The sequence below is a fragment of the Puntigrus tetrazona genome, chromosome 16, assembly GCF_018831695.1.
Source record: "Puntigrus tetrazona isolate hp1 chromosome 16, ASM1883169v1, whole genome shotgun sequence".
In the NCBI taxonomy this organism is placed as follows: Eukaryota; Metazoa; Chordata; class Actinopteri; order Cypriniformes; family Cyprinidae; genus Puntigrus; species Puntigrus tetrazona.
In genome coordinates, this window is record NC_056714.1 from 20,796,467 (window position 1) to 20,822,355 (window position 25,889).

A 25,889-nucleotide genomic window follows, 5' to 3' on the forward strand; every position below is an offset into this window, starting at 1 on the left:
TATCGTACTTATATTTTAAAAAATATCTATTACATCCGTAATAAATTTCTGTACTTGTATAATTTCACTGCTGAACCATTCCTTATACATTAACCAACCCTTAAACCTTAAACTGTATCCCACCTCAGTAGCAGCAAAAGTGTTTTGCATTATAATATGAACACAAGTGTATTGTATTTATTTTTTGATGTAAATACATAGCAGTTAAGGCCACCTAACATACAGTGTGACCAGATTTCAAACAAAAATTAAGCAACACAAGCATTTCAGCATTGGTAATAACAAGAAATGTTTCAATATGATTTCTGAAGTTAAGTTATAGCTGCTGAATATTCAGCTCCATCATCACAGGAATTACATTTTTAAATACATTAAAATAGAAAACAACTATTTTAAACTGTAAACCTACTGGTTTTACTTTTTTAATCAGATAAATGTACCTTTGTTGAACCTAAGATTCTTACCAACCATAAAAATTTAACATAAACGTACTTTAAAAGCTAATGGGTTTTTATAAAAAAACATGCTGTCTGTCAATAGTGTTGCATTTTGAGATCTCAGAATCAGCAGTGGCTGTCTGTTGACCCTTGATTAAGATTAGTGTTTGTTTGTTTAGCTGGAGGCTCTTGAATGACTGTAAGTACAGGAAGAAGCACTTGTGTGTCTGAACAAGCTTTTAAACTGCGGCAGTCACAGAGAGTAAAGACCTGCCGCTGACCCTGCCTGCGATTAGCCCACTGCAGCACTGCAGCTGCTCAGAGCTCGAGCACCATCAAGCAGAGAGAGATGGTCACAAATCCTCCATGCTCTGAATCACAAAGAAGGCACTCTAGGCCGTGTGCAGTAAGTCACGATGGTCCCTCAGTCTCTGGGGTGAAGGGCCTCTAATGCACTCGGTCCGTTTTCATGTTGCACCCTTGAAAATGTGCTGAAAGTGCGATTCCTACACGGCTGCTCCATTCAAAGAGGCTTCTGCTCATTGGTCCTGTGCAACTTGGTCTAATCTGTGTGCTTTAAATCCGGTAAATGGCCTTATAAGTTTTTCAGTGATCAGTCTCTTTCCGACTTTTCATTTTCAATGTTTTCATCTTTCTCGATTAAACATGCAACTTTTAAAACATTAATGGTATGAAATGGCTGGAAGCGACGATTCATAGGTAGATGTTTTTGCTTCCTGACTTCACTTACTGCAATTTTTTTATCTTCTCTCCATTAAAATCCATGTTCCTGAAATTACATTCCCTGCGAAAGAGATTTCCCTAACGTAGTTAGATTAGCTGTCAGACAGCGAGCTGGAATGGACTGGAGACAAGTGATGGTCTGATCAACCATACTCCATTTCAAAAAGCCATCTGCTGTACAGTCTGTGTACGTGTTTTTACAGTGTTTTTTTTGTTATTACAGCTGCTCTGTTATTTACTTACGCAGAGACAGCAGTTCATTTGTTTTGGGTGCGTGACTGTGTTTTGTAGCAGTGTTGTGTTTTTCACGATTATTGTTTTGAAACACTTTATATATCACATGTACTTACTATTATATTAACAATAAAATATGTGTAATTACATGTAAATAACCAAATCCTAATTATATATATATATATATATATATATATATATATATATATATATATATATATAGTCTATAATACGCCACTGGCTAGAAATTGACTTGATGAGTGCATTAGTATACAATTATTTTATCCAGTAATCATAAAACTATCGGTCAAACGCTGTGGGATCCTATGTTTTGCTACACTTCATTACCAATTCTGTGTGTAAGAAACAGCACTAAATAAAAGTGTTTTCGCTCAAAGAGCCTCATAATCTGAGCTCTCAGAGAACTGACACCACCCTCTCAGTTTCTCTGAAATTGAATGCTATCCGAGCAACACACCAAAAATGTCCGGGTCCAATGTTACATTGCCAACGGCTATAATGACCTGTCAGCGTGTCAGATCCCAGTGCCCTGGCTGTCAGCTCTCACCAATAATCAGACAAAAGGCAGAACTGAAGATGAGAGTCTGACTGTCAGCGACAGCATTCACTCGCACATCTGAATGACTGTGGCAGTTGGAGCTGTTCTTTCATCTACCCAGAATGCCAATCACAGGAGCAGGGAGCACTCCTGTTGAATAAGGATAGCGTATCTCCATATCGCTCCCTTCGGGGGGCAATCTAGGTTTCACTCGGACTGATCAAGACTGATTTCATGGTCTGCAATAATTGGATATTGATGTAAGAAGAGTGACAGAACTGTATGTCTGTAGCTGCGAGCTGTAGTGATGTCGTAGTAGTGATTCTCATATCACGATCGCTTGCTGCTGTGATGACACTGTGGCTGTACTAGTGTGTTGTGCTCGATATGTTATTGCTAAGGAGTCCTGAGCTGTTGCTAGGGCATTACTAAGTGAGTAATCTGAGTGGTGGCTAGGTAGTTGCTTTCTAACTTACTAGTCAAAGGCTGCACTTGTTTCATCAAACATACAGTAAGAGCTCTGTTTAGTGCTTTGTTATTATCAATTATTATTTATATACAGTTATTAATAATGGTTCTTAAACTGTTTATTTATAACCTTCGATCAATTTAATGTGTTCTTGCTGAAAAAGTTTTTTTTTCTTTCTTTCTTTTTTTCTTTCTTTCTTTCTTTCTTTTTTCTTTCTTTCTTTCTTTCTTTCTTTCTTTCTTTCTTTTTTACAACTGTTTATACAAAAATATGAAGGAAGAATTTTAAGATTTAGCTTCATAAAATCTAATATTTTAGTATTTAGTATTTTATTATGTATATTTAATATATATGTGTGTGAGTGTATATATATATATATGTGTGTGTGTGTGTGTGTGTGTGTGTGTGTGAGATAAAATATGTGATCATTTTATTTATTTATTTATATGTCTGTTCTGAAAGCCATTTATCCTGGCTTGTCTTTCTTCTCTTTCCATCTTTTTCTTCTCTCCGTGTAAACATTTTTATTTTTTTTATCCTTTTCCCTTTGGGTTTTGTGTAGTACTCATGAATTTGAGAGGCATATTTCTCGGTTCAACTTTTTGTTGCTTTGGCATTTGCTAAATGAGCTGTGCCTTATCATGATGCAGCGCTCCTCAACTTCAGTGACATTTAAGAAATAATTTCAATATTCATGAAGCGTAAGAGTAAACATAGCAGACTGATAGAGTCATTCAGCTAGACGTGGGTCATCTGGGCACGGATGATTACAATCTGTCAGTAATGTGATGGAAGATGTCCTTTCCCTGTGTGTTCCCATTCTGTTCTTTCACCCCTCCATGTGCACATACATGGTATTTTTGTCCTTTATGTCTACAAGATGGACTGAGGCTGAACATCTCTTTTGCATTTGGAGCTCTGTTTCACCATCATTAATTTATTACAATCAAACTTCAATTCGAAAGTTTCTCCCTGTTGGATATAGACATATTCTTGCAGCATGTTGCCTCACTAGCTGTTATATTTTAAAAATGCTTTAAACCATTAATTAAGAGTGTGTGTTGATAGAAATTCTAAATATAATACTAGCCTACTACATACTGTGTATACATGATCGAAGTCCCTGTAAATCATGTAAATTCTTGATAACTACTTCAGGTAGCTGTTTTCTAATATGCCAGAATAGCTCTGCTTACTTTTCAAAAGACCCTCTAAAACTGCTTAGAAATATTATATATTGAGAATGAATTTCAAGTGAAAAATAACATCAGATAACAATTGTATTAAATTCGGCTTCTTTAATTGAAGTCGCTTTCCTTCAGGTCCGCTTTGTTTGCATAAAACGTTTCATTTTATACGAGTGGTCTGTCACTTCCTCCTGTATTGTCTCTAATACCACCTGATATGTTTTAAAACTAGTAATTAATAAATATTTTCTTTATGTAGAATATCAACATTTTTTTTATGGCTGGTAAACTTTTTTAAGCTCACCAATATGATTAATCATGATTGATTACATAAAAAAAGGTTTTATTTACATAATATATGTGTATACTGTGTATATTTATTAAGTATATATAAATGCAAATGTGTACATGCATATATTTAATAAATATATGTAATGTTATATATAAAATATATTTATATATATAACATAAAATATAAGAATAGAAACATATAAACATTTAATTACATTTAATGCATGCTTGCAGAATAAAAAAAAGAAGGAAAAAATGAACTTTTGGGCATTCGTGTGTTTGATTTGAAACAATTTTATTTACATTTAATAAAACAAAAAAAAAAAAGGTGCACAGTTTTTGCTTTATTCATCACACTTTGAATAGTCCATCTGAGCGTGTGGCTTTGTGAAATTTTGCTAGTATGCTATTCATATTTCTCCAAATAGCCATTGAATGCCACACTTTCTGTCTGTTCCTCCTCCATCCTTTCATCGTCCTCCTTGAAAAATACACTTTTCTGCCACCCCTTGTTTACTGGCTTCACAGGCGTTCAAAGACAGCAAGCGAGATCTCAGTTGTGTCACTCTTCCTTTTTGCCTCATTTAAAATGGATAGCTGCATCGTTAAATGAAGGAACCGTTTCTTCAAACAGGTTTGCCTTATTTGAGCCGCTCAACAGACTGAGCGGTGATGTGAGAGCGGGGTAAACATCCTATTTGTGGTGCTATGGTGTGCAATTGAAACGGTTAATGATAGCTCTTGCTGTGCCCTGCGGTCCTCCACCTCAGGCCCTGCTCTCATAAGCGGGAAGATGGGGCCACACTGATGAGCCCTGGAGAAAACCTCCATTCTCTCCCGCTGATGGGCTAATGAGGAGAAGCAGTCCATTAACAATGCAGAATGAAGGTGGTTGCGCATGTACTGACTGAGATGTGCAGAGATGCGAGGAAAGGAAGGTAAATGTGGCTTCCAGGGAAAATTAGACCCTTGTGTGGGGGATGTTGCACATGTTGAGGCTCATCCTTTGGGGCAGTGCTATTTGTGACTTTGTGTGTGTGTGTGTGTGTGTGTGTGCGTGTGCGTGTGCTATGTGTGAGAATGGATGTGATGAAACCTTATGAAATATGCTTATGCTTGCCAAACTTCCATCCGGCGTATCACACTCAGAAGAAAGGCCAAGAAACGAGGCTGGTGTGAAAACATTTATAGTAGCTTGTTTTGCATGCTGTTTCAGTAGATCAGACATTCCTAATATGCTTACACAACAATGTGTAATTGGTAACAAAGTTACAATTTCTGGGCCATATTCAAAGCATATTCTATGATTATTAGAAGTTAAGCTCACCTGGCAGCATTTCTGGTGTGATGTTGATTATATTTCTGTATTTTTGTCCCAATTTTGGGCCAATCCAAAACATTTTTTACCGCCACAAAGAAAAATATATGAATGTTAGCATTAAAAATACTTACTAAACATTTTATTTATTTATTTTTTGTGTAAAGTTATATTAAATTGTTAAATTGTCATTACAACAGAATCATACCACAGATACCACTGATGCAGCTATAAAAAGATTGTGACATTTTATTTTAACAATTTTACAGCTTAAATACACTATATTTAATACATGGAAATGCATTTATAAAATTATAAGCTTTATATTTCCGTTGTGCATTATACACACTTAACAAAAAGAAGGAATTAGTGATGACATTAGTAAATAATTTACTAAAAGAGATAAAAAAGCAATGTTAATATTTACTGTTATTAAAATTGAGGGTAAAGATGTTCTCCCTATTCAACAAATAATCTTGATAAAAAATTATCCTGGTATATTATATCCTGGTATAATATTAAGCAGCACAACTGTCTTCAACACTGATAAGGACAAGAAGTGTTTCATTAACACCAAATCAGCATTTTTTTAATTTTTGAAGGATAATGTTATACCAAATTAGGATTACATGAATAAATGACATTGTAAAATAGAACATGGTTATTTAAACATTAATAATATTTAAAAAGGCTATATATAGTTATTTTAAATTTAAAAAATGCAGTTTAAGGTAAAACACAATATTATAGTCAGTATGTTATCTCAGAATTTCAAATTGTGCACTATTGCCATAATTGTATAATCATCGCATTGATATAGATCACCATCTGAGCAGGTCCAGTGAAGTAGAGCTGAATGACAAGAAGCCTTTCCAACAATGGTGTCTTGAATATTTATTGGTATCTCCAGAGCTCTGCTGTCTATGTGTTGACTGCTCTGCCCCTCACTGCCAAAAGACTGTCAGTCCAGTGTAGCGATGGACTCAGGCCCCTGTTTACGCAGGCATAAAGGGACTTTTCTAAGCCTGAGTGGACACATGTCTTTTTTTTTTTTTGAAAAGCTGGCTTGTCCATACCTCTCTTGCCAGAAATTGTCATGTGGGATCTGCTAGTTGATGTGTATGGGAGTGTGATGGAAGATTCATGAATGGAAGGCTTGGCTTGGGATGGCTCTGCTTTTCTGGTTCCAGGTCTCATTTTTATTTGGCTGAGGAAAAATCCTGTTAGGGCTGATTTATGATCAGTGAACGATGAAATGGACTGGTCAAATTTTTTTTGCCATTCTAACATTATTGACATTATTGTGCTTGCTTGAATAATATAATAAAGTTGCAGTTTCCCTTGTGTCAGTTTCTGTTTTGAAATTGACACCGTTTGGAGATACAATTAAAATATAAAAATTTTATATTAAATTAAATTACTTTGTTGTTTAATTAATTATTATAAATTTGTGAAAATGTAATTTAATTTAATATTTTTTGTAACTAATTTAATTTTAACTTTTGAATGAAAATTTATTGTAAACAGGTAAAATGAAGTTATTTATTTATTTATTTATTTAACTTTTTCAGAATTAGGTCTTACAACCAAAGTAGTGCTTGTAACAACAGATATATACTTATTTATGGTTAATTATGGACTTCCTATGGTCAACAAAATTGTGTGAAATCTGCTTACAGGGCATTTGCTCATTGTAAAAAAAAGGACAATTTCATTCATTTTACTCAATTTATTTTGATATGTTTGTTAAGGTTTACGCATTTTCTCCCAATCCTTTTACAACTCAAGTTTTTTTGGCTATCTTAACATGCTCTTTAAATGTTTACTTTTTTTAATAAACGTCAAGATGTCACAAAATAGAGGCAATTAGTGCTTTTCTGATGAATAGTCACAAGGCGCGTTCTGAGAGGTTAACAAGTTGCCTGATGTATAGCAGAGCAGATGTTTCCTGACAGCAGTGTCAGAATATTCCCTGTACAAACAACAATTAGACGGAGAATGGATGTATATTAGTCATCATCAGAACTGTACTATTTCCACTTTGATAAGTGAGATATATTTGCATATTCAGCAGCAGAAATAAACAGCTGCTTCGAGGTCCATGCCTTCTCGATTGATGTTTATTCCTTCCAGGTGAATTCTGAGTAGGTGGCACAAGCAGCTTTCCCAATAAAACAGTGCCAGCTGCCCCGAGGAAGCCCCTGTACACAAAGAGCAAACACCTGGAAGAGTCAGGAAAATATTTCTAGATCTTAATGATGAGAAATTGCGGTGTCTCCAGATGGTTGGTGCAAATTAAATGGGTAACTATTTTGATGTTGAAGTGAACATTTAAAAAAAAGAGATTTGGATAAATATGATATGAAAAAATTAGGCTGAAGTTGTAATTTAGAACCTGGCTTGAAACCCTCAGGCCATCTAAGATAGATATGAGTTTGTTTAAATCATCTGAACAGAAATGTAGAATTACATTGTTTGCTCACCCAAGGAATCCAATAAAATTAACATCTTGTGAAGTAAAAAGCTGCATGTTTCTAAGAAACAAATCGGTTATTTTAGCATTTTAACTTTAAACAGTCACTTACAAAATACTAATCTATAATGAAGCATGAAGCAACACTGTAAATCTCGGATGCAACTCGTCGTACATCTTGGATGGGTTTTGATTGAAAATTACATTTTCATGTGAGCTTACAGTTCATAACAGTACATATACAGTTCAGTAAACATCCACTTTGCATGAATGAAATACATTATTATGATAGACATTTTACAATTTTTTCTATCTTTTTCAATGGTAAAATATCTTCTCTGTCAGAAAGGAAGCAAGCAAGCTTGGTGTTTACCCCTCGCAGAGAGCAGACTGAAATGAAAAAGAGCAGAATCCTGCGTCTCTGAGCTGCCTGAGGAAAGTTAAACAACTGAGACTAAACCATGACTAGGCGGCTGAGGGATGTCAGATAAACAGAACCCTTTTCTTTGCCTGTACGAGGTGAGAGGCAGATACATTCTTCAGGAACAGGGATTTAGCAGTGACATCTTGCTCTGAGATTTATTACATTTACTGGTTTCATTCGAAAGAGCTTTACGAAAGTTAACTTCTGATGATTATATGGCATTTCAAATTGTCTTAATGAGAGTGATTAAGCATACCATATTCTCACGAGTGTACTTAATTAAGTTTTTTGTTTATCTGCATCCTCTGTATCAAAAGCTTTGCTACATCTTCTATTAGTAATTGTCAGTTTTGTGATTGTTTCAATTCAAAGGGACTTTAGTTGAGACTGATTAGAGCAATTAGGATAAGTGCGCTAAGAAAAGAAACTAGAGTTGGTTTTCCTGGTTAATGGTAAGATAAGTAGAAATGGATTGGATTACAGTAATTGATCAGTTCTTTAAGGTCACTTCCCAGATCACTGATTCCATGTCGATCTGGTCCTGCGTATCAATACTTGTCAAATATCTTTTGACTTCCTAATCAGGCAGCTTGTCCTGAGATTAAATATTGACCTTAGAAATCCTACTTGAAAGCGATAAACTTAATTAATCCAGCAGAGATTCTTCTGAACATTCCCTACAGTGAATTCAGCCCAACTGGAAAATAATACCTGTTGTATATGGTGTGAACCAATCACTTTGCAAAATGATTCATTGCACCTGAAAAATCGCATTGCAGTACAGTATACCCTCTTGTTTGCTTCAAATGTGAGGATATAAAGATCTTGTATTCCATGCATTGTGTACATACTGCGGAAAAAATAGCTATTCTGAACATAAAGTAGATAATTGTTTTCTGGTGTGTTCACAGGTGGACAGGACAGAGGTGATTCGGAGCTGTATAAACCCCACTTTTTCTAAGGTCTTCACCATGGACTTCTACTTCGAAGAGGTCCAGCGACTACGTTACGAGCTCCACGACATCAGCAGCAGTCATAATGGCATGAGAGAGGCAGACTGCTTGGGAGCCATGGAGTGCACACTGGGCCAAGTGAGCACAGATATTCAAGCGGGCTATGTGTGGTTATTATGGTTTGTCTACTTTGCTTGGCAATGATCATTTTGCTACAGGATCTCTACATGATCGCTGATTGCACACAGTCAGGGAAGAGTGGGGTCGGCATTGTGCCCAAATCAGATGAAGCATCCTAATTAAATAATCACACCAACAACCGTTAAGAGCATTTCCAGACATTTTACGGGTGATTGAATTTTGAAACGTGAGCTGTCTGTGTATCTGGCTCAGTGTGGGGAGGACGGCCGGCCCAGATGGGCCATGCTATTCTCTTATCTGCAGTTTGAGCAAATGGAAAACCAGACACATGATCTTCCGCCAGATGGTTAAGATTTGCAGTTTCTCAGTAAAGAATTTGCTAGTAGCTTAAAGTGTATAACCGATGCCAATATTCATTTTGTTCAATATTCATGTGTTTATCTTTTTGCATCAAAGCCACTTTCTAGGGCCGCTTTTGTCTCAGAGGAACTGGGTTGTTTGTTTTAATTCAGTCTGTTTTGGTTGGAGGGGGGAGGTTAGTGTATAATTGTTGAAATGAGCTGTGTTTAATAAAGTGAGAAAGCGAGGTGTTGACACTCACTCATACGGAGTTTCTAGGGGAAATAAAACCAAAGCTCTCCCTCCTATTTATAAATATTTAACAGCTAATAATGAAGCACTTATCTGGAGTGGATAAGACTCCGTGGTGTAATTATGAACTAAGCTTATATGCCAAATTCTCCCTGAGGTGTTATTATGTGCTACGTTCTGCACATATTCTTGTTTTTTTGTGCGTGGTCTGTCCATCAAATCAAGGCGGCCTCTGAACGACTTAAAATATCTTATTTTTCTCCAAATAGATCGTCTCCCAGAGAAAATTCACCAAAGCCTTGCTTAAACAGGGCAACACAGTTGGGAAATCGTCTATTACGGTGAGCACCCAAATCCCATATTTATCTGTTTGCTTTCTCTCACACTCTACTTATGCAAACATCCAGCAGTGCACAACACCAGCAAATGACCATGCACAAACATTTCATGGTCTAACCTTTAAAAGCTTTGCACTTGCTTAGAATGATCAATGCCACTATTGAACACAGCTAGAACGACTTCTCATAGTACACAAGAACCTTCCAGAACAGTCAGATGTGGAATTGAATGCGAGCTATGAAACAAAAATTGCAGAAAATAGCCTGAGGTGCTTGTTAATGCACACTGACAGAACGCAGCAGCAATAGTTGAACATGTAAAGCTCAGTGGGTGAGGAGAATGAGATCTATAAAACAAATGCCAGTCTTCGTGGTTAGCTTCTGATTCTGTTTTCTCTTCTGCTGAAAACAATTCATCACTCTGTATCTCTCCAGATCACTGCTGAGGAGCTGACAGGAAATAACGATTATGTCGAACTCTCATTCAGTGCGAGGAAGCTGGATGATAAGGTAGGAAGACCTCCTGTGCACTTTTATTCAGAATATAAAATTATCTTATGTAACAATGCACTTAAAGGGATAGACCATCCAAAATTAAACTGTTGTTATCATTTATTTACCTAACTTTATAAAAGAAGAAGATATTTAGAAAAATGCTGGTAATTAAGTCCCCGTTGACTTCCATAGCACTAGAAAAGTTACCACAAAAACATTCCTAATAGTAATAGTTAATAGTTAGTAGGTAATTGTTAAGTTTAGGTATTGGGTAGGATTAAGGATGTAGAATAAGGTTGTGTAGAATAAGGGATTAATATGTGCTTAATTAACATTAATAAATGGCTAATATTCTAGTAATATGCATGCTAATAAGCAACCAATAGGTGTAACCATACAATAAAGTGTTAATGTTTTTTTATTGCTTAAATAGTTTTTTTTTTTGGTGCATTAAATTGAAAGTAAAAGTTTTAATATTTCTATTTCAAATAAATTAATTCCTTTAATTTTCCTATTAATCAAAGAGTTCAGAAAAAAATATTATTTCCACAAAAATATTAAATCAAACAGCTGTTTTTAACATTGATCATATAAAAATGTTTCTGGAGCACCAAATAAGCATATTAGAATAATCTCTGAAGGATTATGTGATGTAAAGGATTCAGCTTTACGTCACAATAATACATAATAAACTATATTAAGTTAGAAAACATTAAAAAATTTTTTTAAAAATTCGCAATATTTCTGTTGTATTGTATTTTTGATCACATAAATGCATACTTGATGAGCATTAGAGACTTCTTAACTTCTTAAAATAAAACTTTTTTTTTCATCATCTCTCTGATCCTTTGAATTTCTTTTGTGGCTGTGCTTGAGCATGTTTTCTGTTCTCTTGCATTGGGACTTGGGTTTGCTGTCAAGTGTCAAATATAATTTAACTCGCCCATCATTCAATAACAGCCTCATGGCAAAGTTTGCTTTTCATTGTGAGTGGATCAACAGAGCAATGTGACATGAGCCGCTGAAACTATTGTGATCGGACAGAAATGATCAGGGATGCTGTTAAAAATAAATTTGAGCTTTGATGAATCCCCATACTCGGAAATGCGGTCAGACAGTTGAGAAAAGACAGTGCAAGAGAGAGAGTGATAGAGAGAGTACTATTCCTGTGGGAGACACAATCAACTCTTGTCAGTAGGGTAATTACATTGGACTAAAATTAATAAGAGGGATTAATACAAGCATAACAAATGATCCACAGGAGCGTCTCAGTTTCACACAGAGCGTCTCGTACTGCTGCTTGACAGGGCGTCAAAAGGTAGAACAGGAAAGCCTCCTTTAAATCACTTTTCATTTAAGAGTCCTTTTCTTCTCCTAAGTCATAATCCTTCAGTGAAAATCATATCCTCTGCATCAGAGTAATTAAAACTTTGATTAAGCTTCTAGACTGGAAGAGAGATCAGAGACCCAGGCTCTCAAGATTCTCTGATAACTTTTGATAAGTTGCTGTTTCATTCTCACATCTTAAACTTTGGCTGAATGCCTATAAGAGAACATTGCTGTAGCAAACGACATCTTTGAATACTAAGCTGTGAGTGGTCTGTTGTGACTCTTCTGTGCATGTGGCTCTTTTTATGTGTTAAAGTTGTTCGGAAAGATCTGAAAGTCCTGAAAATGGCTCCTGGTGATTCAGTGCGGTTTTGATCATTCAGCATACCTGCCGCTGTCCTCTGAGGAAAAGCGTTTTATAGGCATAATTAACTGAGGAAAATCTGCTACTGTGGGAAACTTCAAGAAAAGCATAGTTTTTTTTATTGTCAGCAGATAATGATAAGTTTTGCAGTTTGAGATTTACACAATATACAGTATTACAAGTGCGATAAAGGGACATGTGTATGCATATTTCATGTGATGTAATTGCTGAGAATAGTTTAAAAGAAAGGAAATATTTTTCGGGTTCGTTGAGTATTGCTTGTTACTTACTCAGAATACTTCATTAGAATATTAGTTTTTTTTTTAGCATAGATACCAGAAATTATGTGTGTGTGTTTATATATTTAAAAAAGGTTTAAGTTCAGTCTGTTTTTTGAAAGAAAAAAGTTATGCTAAGAATGTTAATTTGAATTTAAGAAAGAATATGTAGATAGTTTTTATTAATATTAAGGATATGTTACAATGATAAAAGTGATAGTAAAGATTAATTTTGTTGATTTCTATTTTTTTTAAATGCTGTTGAAAAAAGTATCACATTCTATGAAAAATATTAGCAGCAAAATTGTTTCTAATGATAATAAAGTTATTTTAAAGAATATTAAAATAGAGAAATATTAAAATTGTCATAATATTCCACATAATCATTTTTTGGTGTGTACTCTATGTGTACTCTACTCTTTATACCCTCTCTCTCTCTCTTTCTCTCTCTCTCTCTCTCTCTCTCTCTCTCTCTCTCTCTCTCTAATACTTTCTTTCTCAAGTCATTGGTGTTTGCTGATGAGTTTTTGGCTCAAGGTCTACATTTAAAGTCACACCAGAGGTGTTTAGCTGGGGATTAGGACTTCACTTTCTGCAGAACAGTCGAGCTCTTCCACTGAATCAATCATTTCTTCTTGAACATTGCCTTATACATGTAGGATCAAAAATAGATCCTATCCAAACTGTTGTTATAAAACTAGAAGCACACATTACCCTACAATATCGTTATAGACTTAGTAGATTTGATTTGGAGATTTGGATGTAGATGTAGATTTTTATTATATTATATGTAAGGAGAAATTTTACTATTGTTGAGAGAAGCGTAATAATAATATGTTTTAAATAGCAGTTTATATGTTGCAAAGGCAAAGAAACAGATTTAGACCAAAAGAGAGTTTCTGAAAAATAATAAAAAGATTTCAAATAAACTAGGGGCATTTGATAGCATTTATCATGTAATTTTAGTGGCTTGATCATCTTGGCCTATATTGTATGGTGCTAATAATGACCCATTCGTCCCCACCATATTAAGATTTGATCAGGTGAGGAGACCCCTGAGCAGATAGATAGCAGGAGAGATGGGATGGGACCTCAAATGGTGGGAGCACAGGGAGCTGCTTGGAAAAAAAGTTACCAGCAAGGACACAATTCATTTTCAATGACAGAGGCAGGCAGAATTTAGAGCAGGTGCAATCGCTGGAAAGAGTGGGGTATATGTGTAAGAGCAGTGTTATAAAATGCTCATCCTATGAATGAATGATCCACTTTTGCAGATTAAATTGATCGGCCTAAATATCTAATATTTAAATACAATGGTACAGTTAAAGAAATTAGCAAAACATGTTACAAGCGGTGGGTTGCTATAAATTATATTTCATGATGCTGGTCTAAATAAAGATGCACATTAGATGCATCATATTATGGAATGCAAATTCTCCAGAATCACTTTTTTTATGACGCTATCAACTGATCTGTGTTTGTTATTCTCTCAGGATTTTTTCAGCAAGTCGGATCCGTTCTTAGAGATCTACAGGGTGAATGACGACAATACTCAGCAACTAGTACACAGAACAGAAGTAAGACAACCATTTCTCTTTAAAATCTCTCAGTAATAGGGGTTAACCGACACCGAATCCCTCTCTCTTCTCCTCTGCGTACAGACTGTCATGAATAACCTCAATCCAGTGTGGAAGACCTTCAAGACGTCCCTTAACTCACTCTGCAGTGGAGACCATGAACGAATACTAAAGGTAAAATATGTCACTTGATGAATGTGTATTTGACTTACACTAACAAATAAATACATGGATCCGTTTTAATTTAGTTTTACATTTACATTAGCATTCACAATTCTTATTCCTGCCAGATGGCAGCTTATAAGAAGCTTAGCAGTACATGCTTTGCTTTTGTAATTTGATGTAGTTGTTCTTAGGTAAAAATGGTCTGCTTTTTACCTGTCAATAATTTCACAAAACTTTGGAAGGCACTTTAGCACTTTGTGAAAAGTTATTTTATTATTGAATTAATGTAGATGTACATTTCAGTATTCCGATTTCCAGTACATTTCCAGTAAATATCAACTCTTTAGTGAGATGCTGTTGCATACGTCTCCTTTTGTATTACTGGTTTAAACATATAAGCACTATTTTAACACTGCGTCTTGAGAAATATTTCAACCAATTTGCGATGATCAGTCTCAAATTATCAATTTCAAATTAGACCAATCTACCTTTATATAACACACTTTAAAAACTATCACAGTATAAAGTATGTACAGAAAAATGCTGATTTGCATGGTGTTTTGAAATTTAATGAGTGTTGCTGGACCACCTTGTGTGTTGAGATTAGATATTGCCTGATTAGACTGGATTGGATTGGTGAGCATTTGTTTCAGCAAGGATTCACCAGGAATTCCCTTGTGTTCTGCTTAAATATGTGCATTTGCTAATTTACCTCGCTCTTTCCCCTCTCTGGCCTTCTCTTGCCTCATTTATTCGTTCGTCTTTCATCAAAGACTGCTTAACTTAATTGGGAAAGGAATTACTCAGGGAAAGTTTGAGATGTGTTTAAGTGCACCAATTTAATATTTAAAAGTTGCAGCTTCTCGCAAGAATCGGAATTAAAGTACCCTCTGTTAAATTATTATAATCATGATAATAAATATGCATTTCCCCACAATAATGATTTTTTAGATAAAAATCTGAAAAAAAAATTGGAAAATAATTTGTCTGCTTTATACATGCCAATAATTCAGAAAACATTATGACCAGCATAAACCCTTGCTGCTACTTTTCCAAAAAATATTACTTTAGTTCATTCATTGATTAACTGGTCGATATTAAAAACATATGTACTACTAGATTTAGAGACATGTTTGTTTTTTTTCATTTAACTTTCAGAAATAATTTCCAGAACAGTCTGTCATTCTATCTTTAAGAAATTTTTTTATAACATTTAAAAACAGTTGCTTAATATTTTTATAGATTTATTTTAAGCTTATGTGTGGAAGTTTTATTATTTTTCTATTTTATGATCTTGTACATGCACTGCGTTAAGCTAACTGAGACTTACTATAGCATTTGTCATTGTTCTTTTGTTGATTTTGATCGCTTCCATTGTCCTAATTTGAAAGACGCTTTGCATAAAAGCATCTGCTAAATGACTAAATGTAACACATTAAAAAAAAAAATAGCATTGAAGCCCAGCGTTGCACTGGAGTGATGGAATCTGTGTACTCCAAGAACATTTAACATTTAAGTTGCTTTTGATCCCCTATAAACATCTCTTAAGGGCACCTGTGTGCCTCTCGTCTTGCTTGTTGTAGTGCATCAGCATACCGCTGCATGTGGCCTTCCTTCTCCCTTCATGACTGAACAAAACCCAGACCTTATTAAAGCAAACGGCTCAGCCTCATTTAGTAGCAGCCTTCCTCCATGCCATCTGCAGAATCACTCACGGACTAGGCTCAGCTCACAGCTGGAGCTCACCCCATTCCCAGACCTGCCCTTTAGGAGTCCATTAAAGCGCTGCTGTCACACCACTCGGAGCAAAGGCGATCTGTGTGGGAAACGTGTCTTCCTTTTAGAAGCTCGGCTGAACCCTTAACTTAACTCATAATGACTGTGATTGATTGGATCCTGCCGATATTCGACAGGCCTTATTATGACTCCGCTGAAGCGTATTGGTTGTGGTCTAATGAAATATTAATTTTCTTGTTGTATACACTGACTTTCTCTATTAAAAAGAGTTTAAATGATGACCTAGACACTTTCAGACATAGTCTATCATGAATATTCAGCTCTCAGCGTTTCTGTGGGATACTTAATGTCACTGTTCGCACATCAATAGTTTGTGGTACACCTGACTAGAACCAGTACACCTGAACATAAAAATTGCAAAAAAGCAACCATATAACCATATATTGCTGTATACTGTCTCCTGTAATCAGCTATAAGTGAAGTGTTTGTCCTTCAGTTGTAATTTCTTTTTTAAAATTGCTATTTATACTGTAAATACTACCTTTAAAAAATTTTGATTCAGTAAGATTTTTGGTAGCACAAAGCCTTTATGTATAATGTATTATAAAGGGTTATTAAAAATTATAATGCATTATAATAATTTATAATATATAATGTAACATCTTGTCATAAATAAGTACAACCAAATGCATATTGTAACAATTAATTGATAAGTAGTTGATAGAATTTGACAGCTGAGGTTACAATTATTCATGAGATGTATAATTATAAAGTCAAGGCATAATTAATGCATTGCAATGACTTTCTATTATGCATTATACATAAAGGCTTTAAGTAAAGTGAAACACTGAATTAGAATCAACCATTCCTGGGTTCATCAAATTTTGAAATACTAGTCATTATGAAGGGTTTTACAGCTCTTTAGTTAGGTATGCTTTTTACCTTACTGCTTAAATTTCCTCCAAGATGTTTGACATATTAGTGTTTTTTTAATTAATTAGAATTATTTGATGGATTAGAATTAGTTTTCGTTTAAAGCTGAAGTGTTTAAAGCTTTTAAAACAGCTTTTTTTTAATCTAGGTTTCATCGCTGTATCTATTAATACTTCTGTAGCTTGGACAGATAGTCCAGCTTTTTCAGGCTGATGAAATGGCTACAAATGGTTATAGTTACAGTTGTAGTTGGCATATGCTGGTATACAAGAAAAACTACATACATCAGCGTTAAATTGTGCTTGTCCAACTTATTTCCGTCTTGCATTATAAAAATATGAAAATGTGATGGTGGAATTGCTTAGGCTAAGTATAATAATGTGAATACTGTGAATAAAAAGCACACACTATGCACACATCTCATCTTTTACAGCAACATTATATAAGTCAACCCTCGGTTGTCCTGAATATTGCAGAAAACCATCAAACTTTAATTAATTTGTAATGTCACTTTATGTTTAATGCATGAATGCATGAGGCACAGTGATGATAAGTCTGCTCCAGTTCTTTCTGCCGTGTGTTCGGGCTCCAGACATTTGTGGCGATCAGCGTTCTCTGTGGACCCTATGTAGGCAGCCAGAGTGGGTTCAACAACAGTAGATGGTGTGCACATCCATCAGAATATCTTTTATTTCTGCTCCAGAGGAATGCTGAAAAATGGTATCCAAACTATATATCTGTAGAGAAAACAAATGTATTCGAGAAGGATGGGGAATGTGAGGAAAGAGGAAATCAATTGAAATGAGATGAAAAAAAGTCAAAGACGCAAGTTAAATCATGCATACCACTGGACCAACACATAGGCTTTAGTGATACTTGCTTTAGATGCCTTATTCATATTAAATTTCAGCCTTTTGTGTTCTTGCCCTAACATCCAGTGTACAGTGTGGGACTGGGACTCGAACGGGAAACATGATTTCATAGGGGAGTTTCAAGCTACGTTTAAAGAGATGCGATCAGCGATGGATGGAAGACAGGTAACATTTTTAAATTTGCTATGAAAAATGTATCGATTTATTTTAGCACTTTCACGAACAGCACACCGAGAACACCATCTACAAGGCGAGCAGCTTTTCTTTTTACCAAGTTGACTTTATTTGAAACGGCCCTGTGAGATATTCAGAGCAGGTTAAGCTTCTGATGAGTAGGAACTAGTTTGGTTCAAAGAGCAATCAGCGAAAGTGAAAGATGAAAGAGGAATTGAGGTTATATCAGGAGATCTTCATGTGGGTCAGTTTATTTTCTTATATGCTTTAAAAGTTTTTGTGGAGAATTACCTTCAGCATACCTGAGCTGAACGGCTGGATTTTTCTCACATATTCTCATCATCTAAAAAAGATAGATGTATAGATCGATAACTAGACAGACAGACAGAGAGATCGATTTGGAATGATTCAGTGATCGAATCTTTGAAACCAAATTCTCTTCTATAAACTCAAAATTACTTACTGCAAAAAAAGAAGGTACACAGTGTCATTCACACAAGCACTAAACACAGAACTGATAACAAAAACTAAGAAGAAACAGTGAATGCAATTAAATACAATAAGGGGATTCTGGGAACGTCAATTTACGCTTTATCCCTGTAAATGGAATGGAAAAGAATTTACCATTAACTGTTTAACAGGTTTATACTGTAGCACATACAATTTTTTTCTCTTTTACAGTGTAGAACATACAAAAAACAGTACATTTTGACATTTTTTGGGGGGGAATAAAATGCTTTATATTATTAAGCCAATTATATATGAACAAATCCCTCTGAAAAACCTTTAGGATGTAGTCAGGGATAAAAATGTAACGTCTAGTGTATGTGAGTACTACTGAAGTGGAGATATATGGCTTAGTGTAGGAGAAAAAACTCATTTTGAGAAAACAGCCTTTAATGTATTGTCATTTAAATCTTTTGACACAAATAGATGTGTTATAGACGTGTTATAAAAGAAACACTTAACATTGTCTTTTGGATGTTTTCTTTCCACTTGTCTGAAAAATACTTTATGAAAAACCAAAAGTCCCTAATCTCAAATTTGACAGGCGCATGAAAAATACAGGGTTTTTGCTTGCAGTGTCTCCCCATAGGAAGGACCTGACATTCACATACCAAAAACAAACGAACAATTCACTCTAATGGAATTATAAGTGGAGTAATTGAATAATTAGCATGATTTAATTTAATGACACAGCTGATGGAAAGACTTTGAAACGCTGTTCTAAAAAATCTGTGAAGCTGTGCACTTTAAACATCAGGCAAACACACGAAAAGAGTTACATCAGAATTCATAACCCTGCACCTGCTAGGTCTCTAAGTGTCCATTAAGTAATTCTTTATATGTTTAATTTGGAGTTAGCGCATTATTACATTTCGTGACCATCATGCTGTTTACAAACTAAGCAAACTGGATAATTGCATTTTTGTATGGTAAAAATTTTAAAACAGAAAATGGCCACGTCCTCCTCAATAGTCAATACTTGAGTATTCTGTGTTAAAGAGTATTCAGTCCCTATTAAATAGTGTACAATGAGCAGCTTGCTCTAAAAATGGATCCAATGAATTACCATTACTGCTAAAGACTAAGCTAGTATCTCTTCTGATTTTGAAAACAATAAGTCATTGTCTTTTAAGCTGTCAGTTAATTGTAACTCTGCTAAAATGCACAGTTACAGCTGGATGACACCTCGTTCTCTTGTGAAGTCCCGAATGCTTTAGGCTGGTATCTCTATACCGCAGGCATCAGTACCAGAGTCTGCTAATTATTTTAGAACATTGCTTCCAGGCTCGACATCATTCTTCATTATTATGACTGAAATTGTTGTTTTCAGAGTCTATTGTCGACTAGAGCACTTGTTTTTGGCCTTCGCTGCGCCAATGGGAAGCGATTATGCACCATCTCACACATTGTAATGAAGCTATTATAGTGTCCAGGATGTCTCGATCGCCCACTCCAACCAGTAATGATGGAAAGCTAATAGTTTGTTTTTATTATTATTTTTTATATGTTTGAAACAATGACAGGTCCAGTGGGAATGCATAAACCCGAAATATAAAGTCAAGAAGAAGAATTACAAGAACTCTGGGATTGTCATTCTGAATCAGTGCAAGGTAATATTTTTTTCATCATGAAATTATGCTCTCTAGAGGACCTTGTCTCCTCCCCGTAGGCCCTGTATTTCAAAAAATGGCAGTGTCATGCTGTCAGCAGAGGCGTTGATGGTTACAGTAGATGGAGGTGGGAACTTCACACAGCTAGAAGTCATTCCATCCGGCTAAAATGTGAGATCTCAGTTCTGCAAATGGCGACTGAATTTGATCATAGTTGACATAAATTAGAAGTGATGAGAAGAAGATAGCAACACGAAAGTGCTTGAATTCACGATAACCTGTACTTTTGTACCCACAGATCATTAAGATGCACTCCTTTCTGGACTACATCATGGGTGGTTGCCAAATACAGTTTACAGTAAGTCCAGACAGATACAACACATTTATCTGTGTTTATGTCTTTAAAAGCAATCATCCATTATTATTTATTTTCTCTCTGAAATCAGCATAGATTGAGGCAGTTTTGTTTAATGAATTATGTTATTATTAGTCAGAGCACTCATGATTTATTATTCATTACCATGTACATACTAATGGGAACAGGAAAAACAAATTGTCATTCTGAGTGTTTATTTTTGCATAATTTATAAAGTAATAATTATCTCACCTGCTACCAGCAGTGTTATTTTTGCATGACACTTTGTGTGCACCGTAGTGTTTCATTACTTTTATTATCTGTCACAATACATTCTTTCTGAATTGTTCTCATATACATTTTCCTGAAAGGGTTTTAGAATTAGTTTCAGTTAAACTAATCACATGTTTGTTTTATGAATTTATGTAACATGCATTTTTAATAAGCGTTGATATTTCTCTAGAAAGAAAACACATAGACCTGCATTTTGTACAAACCTTTGCTGCTTAAATATGTTGCTGGTGCAAGTACTAAGGATAAATGCTATAAAATTCATATGGGTTTTTAATGACTCATTTGATTCAAAAACACACACACACACACACACACACACACACACACACACACACACACACACACACACACACACACATATAAACAGACAGCACAAACATTGAAAAACATTAAATTATATGACTGCATCATCATTAAGAGTTGCTAATAGAGATCTTTCAGGGTATAAATATTTCCCTGATATGGAGTGTTAGACACTTTTATTAAAATTGGTTTCTAAACGGTTTGAGGACCACTACTTAAAATGACATGGGTTTTATGATCATGAATCAATCACAAGTCAGTGAAGCAAGTCCATGCTACTTTGGTCCACAACTTACGGTATATAATGGGAAAATTGTGTTAAGAAGTATGTTATAACTATACAAGCCAGGTATATTTTATTTGCATGCATAGCATCACGCCTACATAAACTCGTGCATTTTACAGCTCTATACAATCTGTTTACTCTCTGTCAATGACATTAGGAGACAGCTCTCTGTAGCGATTCTCCACATGGTGTATACATTTTGAGTAATTAGCGTCAAAGCACTACTTTGATTGCTGCTTGTCTTTTCAGGTAGCGATTGATTTCACAGCCTCTAATGGGGATCCTAGAAACAGTTGTTCGTTACACTACATCCACCCCTACCAGCCTAACGAGTATCTGAAAGCTTTAGTCGCAGTGGGGGAGATTTGCCAAGACTATGACAGGTGAGCCGGCTAAACAGCCAATCAAATCCCAACTTCAGCTCTTGAGGTTCTCAGTTGTTCAGGTTCACACACATGTGAGTTTAGTTCTCTTTCTCAGAGTGTGCAGTATTTTGACAGTACAGTGAGTAAAGTCCCAACATTGGGGTTTTATTTTTTTATGTAACGTGTAGGCTGTCTAAGAGAAGAAAAATGTGAAGGAAACAAGGGGTCAAGGTTTGGCTGGTTAGCATGGTCCCAAAATCTTGTGTGGATGTGGATGCATCATTCACCATTGATGCCCATTTAGAAGTCATCGTGTATTCTGACCAAAGAACATTTTTTACAAGAAGGAAAATATAAATATTTCATGCAATAGTGGGTGTTTTACACATAGTGACTGATTTTTTTCTTTTCAAAACTGAAAGCCCTGGAGCACAGAGAGCAATATGCAGGTCACACATTACTTTATACATGATGTTATGGTTAAACCAGTTTGAGACTAGTTTCCTTAGGAAATACCTTCTGTTAAATTCTGTTAAATCTGTGACTGACATGCTGCTGTAGGCACAAAGCTAATATGAAGAATTGTAATGTCCTGTACTTCAGAGATTAAATGGGAATAACAGTTTGTAGTGAAATAATAAAATCATTACACTGAAAACGTACAATGCTTTTCACTTTAAACAGTAAATAGAGAGTGGTTAATGTGGTTAAAACATTTTTATTTTGATCTTAATTTACAAAGCTGCTCCATTTTGCTGTAAAAACAGTAGAATATGTCATCCACAGCCTAGACCTGTTTTAATTATACATACGGTAAAGAAAGCAAAACAAGGTGGGAGTTACATTTTGACAGACAGCTTGTTATTTTCAAACCTTATTTTATTAAAACTGTGGCCTTTGCATTTTAACAGTCGGTGATTATTTAGAAACCCGAAGCAGTTTTTGGATAACATGCTAAATCCCAGCGTTTTTGACCACTGTAGCTGAGCTGTTATTCTCCGAAAGGTCATTCAAAAGCTCATTTCCAGCACCATGTCGAGCTCGGCGTCACTCCAGAACCCGATGAATACACATCCATCAGGGCGTTCGGTTGGGATGAAATCTGAAATCACAGCACTTGCTGATTTGGCAAGCACTAACAATAACAATTATGCAAATCTGTGTCCATTACAAATGAGCAGTGATGAGAGCCCTGAGACAGAAAAGCATGATGAGAAATTTGGTAAGTAATCCCCAAGATCCTCAATTCCTGCCAGCTCTAATCTCCTGTCCGTTTTTGTTTCCATGCAGTGACAAAATGTTCCCAGCGTTTGGCTTTGGTGCTCGAATACCTCCGGACTTCAAGGTAACTTCTTTATCATTTATAACAATGGGGGTACAATGTTTTTTTTTCATTAATGGGATGAAGAGTAGACCGTGTTTCTAATTAGGCTTCCACTGGAGTAATGTATGAACTAATATCAGCAGGTTCATTTCCCTCCGACAGATAATGTGCCTTTGTGTTGAGCTGAGTGTGTTTTGTATTCATCTTAGGCTTCATCTTAATTTTGACTAGATATATTGAATGGACTGGGGATGTATTTGAAGAAGTAGTATTAAAGTATTTGAAGAAGTAGTATTAAAAACATGTGTTTAATTACAGTGTGACGTGAAGGGTCTTGAATCCCCTGAAGGGGGTATTGACCAGCGATATTGACCAGCTGAACTTACTTTATCCTGCTTATTTCAAGACTACTGACTTCACATAAATAAGTAAATGTATATTAAATATTGATTTAAGTTTGATTTATTTATTATGTGAGGCTGAGACAGCAAAATGGTGGCAAAAATATGAAACTAGTACAGCTGTGTGTTAACTCAGATAAAGACAGTTAATTTCTAATTAAAAATTAAGATGTACTTAATATATTTGAGAAAAATTCTTAAGAATTTTAAATACATTTTTAAAGAAAATGTTATCTTATTTCTTAGTATTTTCGTGAATCCTGCCCCAGGTGCCTGGGAAAGTTATATAATTTAGCTACAGAATACAACAGCTGTTATAATCAAGACAGCATGATTGTGAGATTAAACAAGAATCCATTTAACAGGATGTTGTGTAATTTTAGACAATATTGCCAGAAATTGTATGTTTTGTTTTCACCAGAATCAACACTCACAGAACAAATGAATGAATAAATCATTGTTTTGAATTGGTTCTATTTGTTGAATGGGGTGAACCAGTTCACTAAATCAGACTGAATGGTTTAAAACTGGTCGTGTCTCGGATCAATAAATGAAGTAGCCTCTCAAATGTGTTTGATATTCTGACTCAAAACGGAATATTGTGGTCATAATATTCGTGTTTGAATTAAAAATAAACTCTTAATAAATATAAATATAATACAATTTGTTCACTTGAGGTGGTTTTTACTTTAAATTCCTTCATGCACATCAAAAAAGTCATGTGATTTAACACGATAGGACAGGAAAAATTGCCTCTCCTTCTTTTCTAAGTGATATTTAGTAGCAGTTTATCAGGAAGTGACAATTTTGTTCTCTCGACTCATTGGGTGGAAATGATCCATTATCCATTATTATTATTCTTGCCACAAATAGCCTAAGAAGCTTGTTTCTTTTTTCTTTCTTTTTCCCTCAGGTTTCACATGACTTTGCAGTAAACTTCAATGAGGACAACCCAGAATGTGCAGGTATGATAAAGCATTCATCCCAATATTTTATCTATTCCAGGCCACATATCTCAAATTATCTCCTCAGTGCTGATGCATTAACTTCCCCGTGCGATCTTTGCCCACTGAGACTGAACTACTTAAATCATCAACACAACATTGGCAAAGTCAAACAGTCCCCCACACAAAGGAGATCAATATATGCATAGCTGAATTACAGAGCTATGCTATTGACAAAAGGTGGACGCATTAATGTTTAATGCTGCTATTAAATATAAGGCCTGAGAGAAATGTCTGAAGGAGGGATGCCTGGATAACGTGGATAACCTTCTCCAGTAATTAGTCTTACATTTTAAAGGAATAGTTCACCCAAAAATGAAAATTCTGTAATCATTTACCCACCCTCAAGTAGTTCCAAACCTGTATGATTTTTTTTGTTCTGCTGAACACAAAGGACGCTATTTTGAAAAAGAATTGTAAGTAGCGGCTGTTTTGGGTCACCAGTGGCTTCCATAGTAGAAAAAAAAACTATATATGGAAGTCAATGGTGACCCAAAACAGCCTTTTCATTTTTGCCTAAATTATTGCTTTAAGGCTTGGTGAAATAATAATGGCATCTTGCATTTGATCAGGACTTCTTGTACCGAGATTTAAGACATTGCTTAATTTTGTAGGATACACATTTACTTATTTTATTACAGTTTCTTACCAGTCTGCTTTTTATCTAAGCGCCCTGTGCTGCAAAAACAGGATTGTTTTTACCCCGTAATCTGCTGGCATGCTTGCATCATTGCAACCTGTTTAAAGTTTGAAACTCGTGTCTCCTAAAAGGGTGTCTGCTATCAGATCAGTAAAGATGAAAATATAAGAACAATGAATGCTCGAAATACAGAAACAGATGGGAGAGTAAAGTAATATAAATGATAATTCTGTCAAGCCTCTGCCAAGCCATCTATGCATTCAAATGCAACCCAACTCTCTTTGGGATGGGCTTGGCTTGGAAGTCAAGTCAGAAGTTGCATATGATTAGATTTTGTATTTAGTTTGCTCTCAGGTTGTGTTCGGTGCTTAGCTTTCCCATCATCCCTGTCGTCAGCCATGAGCAGGATGAATTGATCATCGCTCCAGTGTATTGGTGTCAGTTGATTTCCCTTGCTATTTCTGTTCCACCTCTATCAGCGCAGACGCACCAGGGTGGCGCCCAGAATGGGCACAGACCACTCAGCTTTTGATCAAGCAGCCAGGCCTGTCTCTTCCAGGAATAGAAATGGCTCGCAGCCCCACCAGGACACATGCCAGCCAATCTACCTGAGCAGAGAGCGCACCTTGTCTGGAAAATCCAGCATGAGAGGCACACGGTTCGCTTCAATGGTGTAAGCGACATTGGCGTGCAATTATGAGTCATTTTACTTTCTAA

General features: G+C 35.5%; 1 pseudogene; it reads left to right on the forward strand.

Moving 5' to 3' along the window:
- The window catches only part of LOC122360413, a 42,940-nt pseudogene that overhangs the window by 10,897 nt on the left and 6,154 nt on the right, over window positions 1-25,889 (forward strand).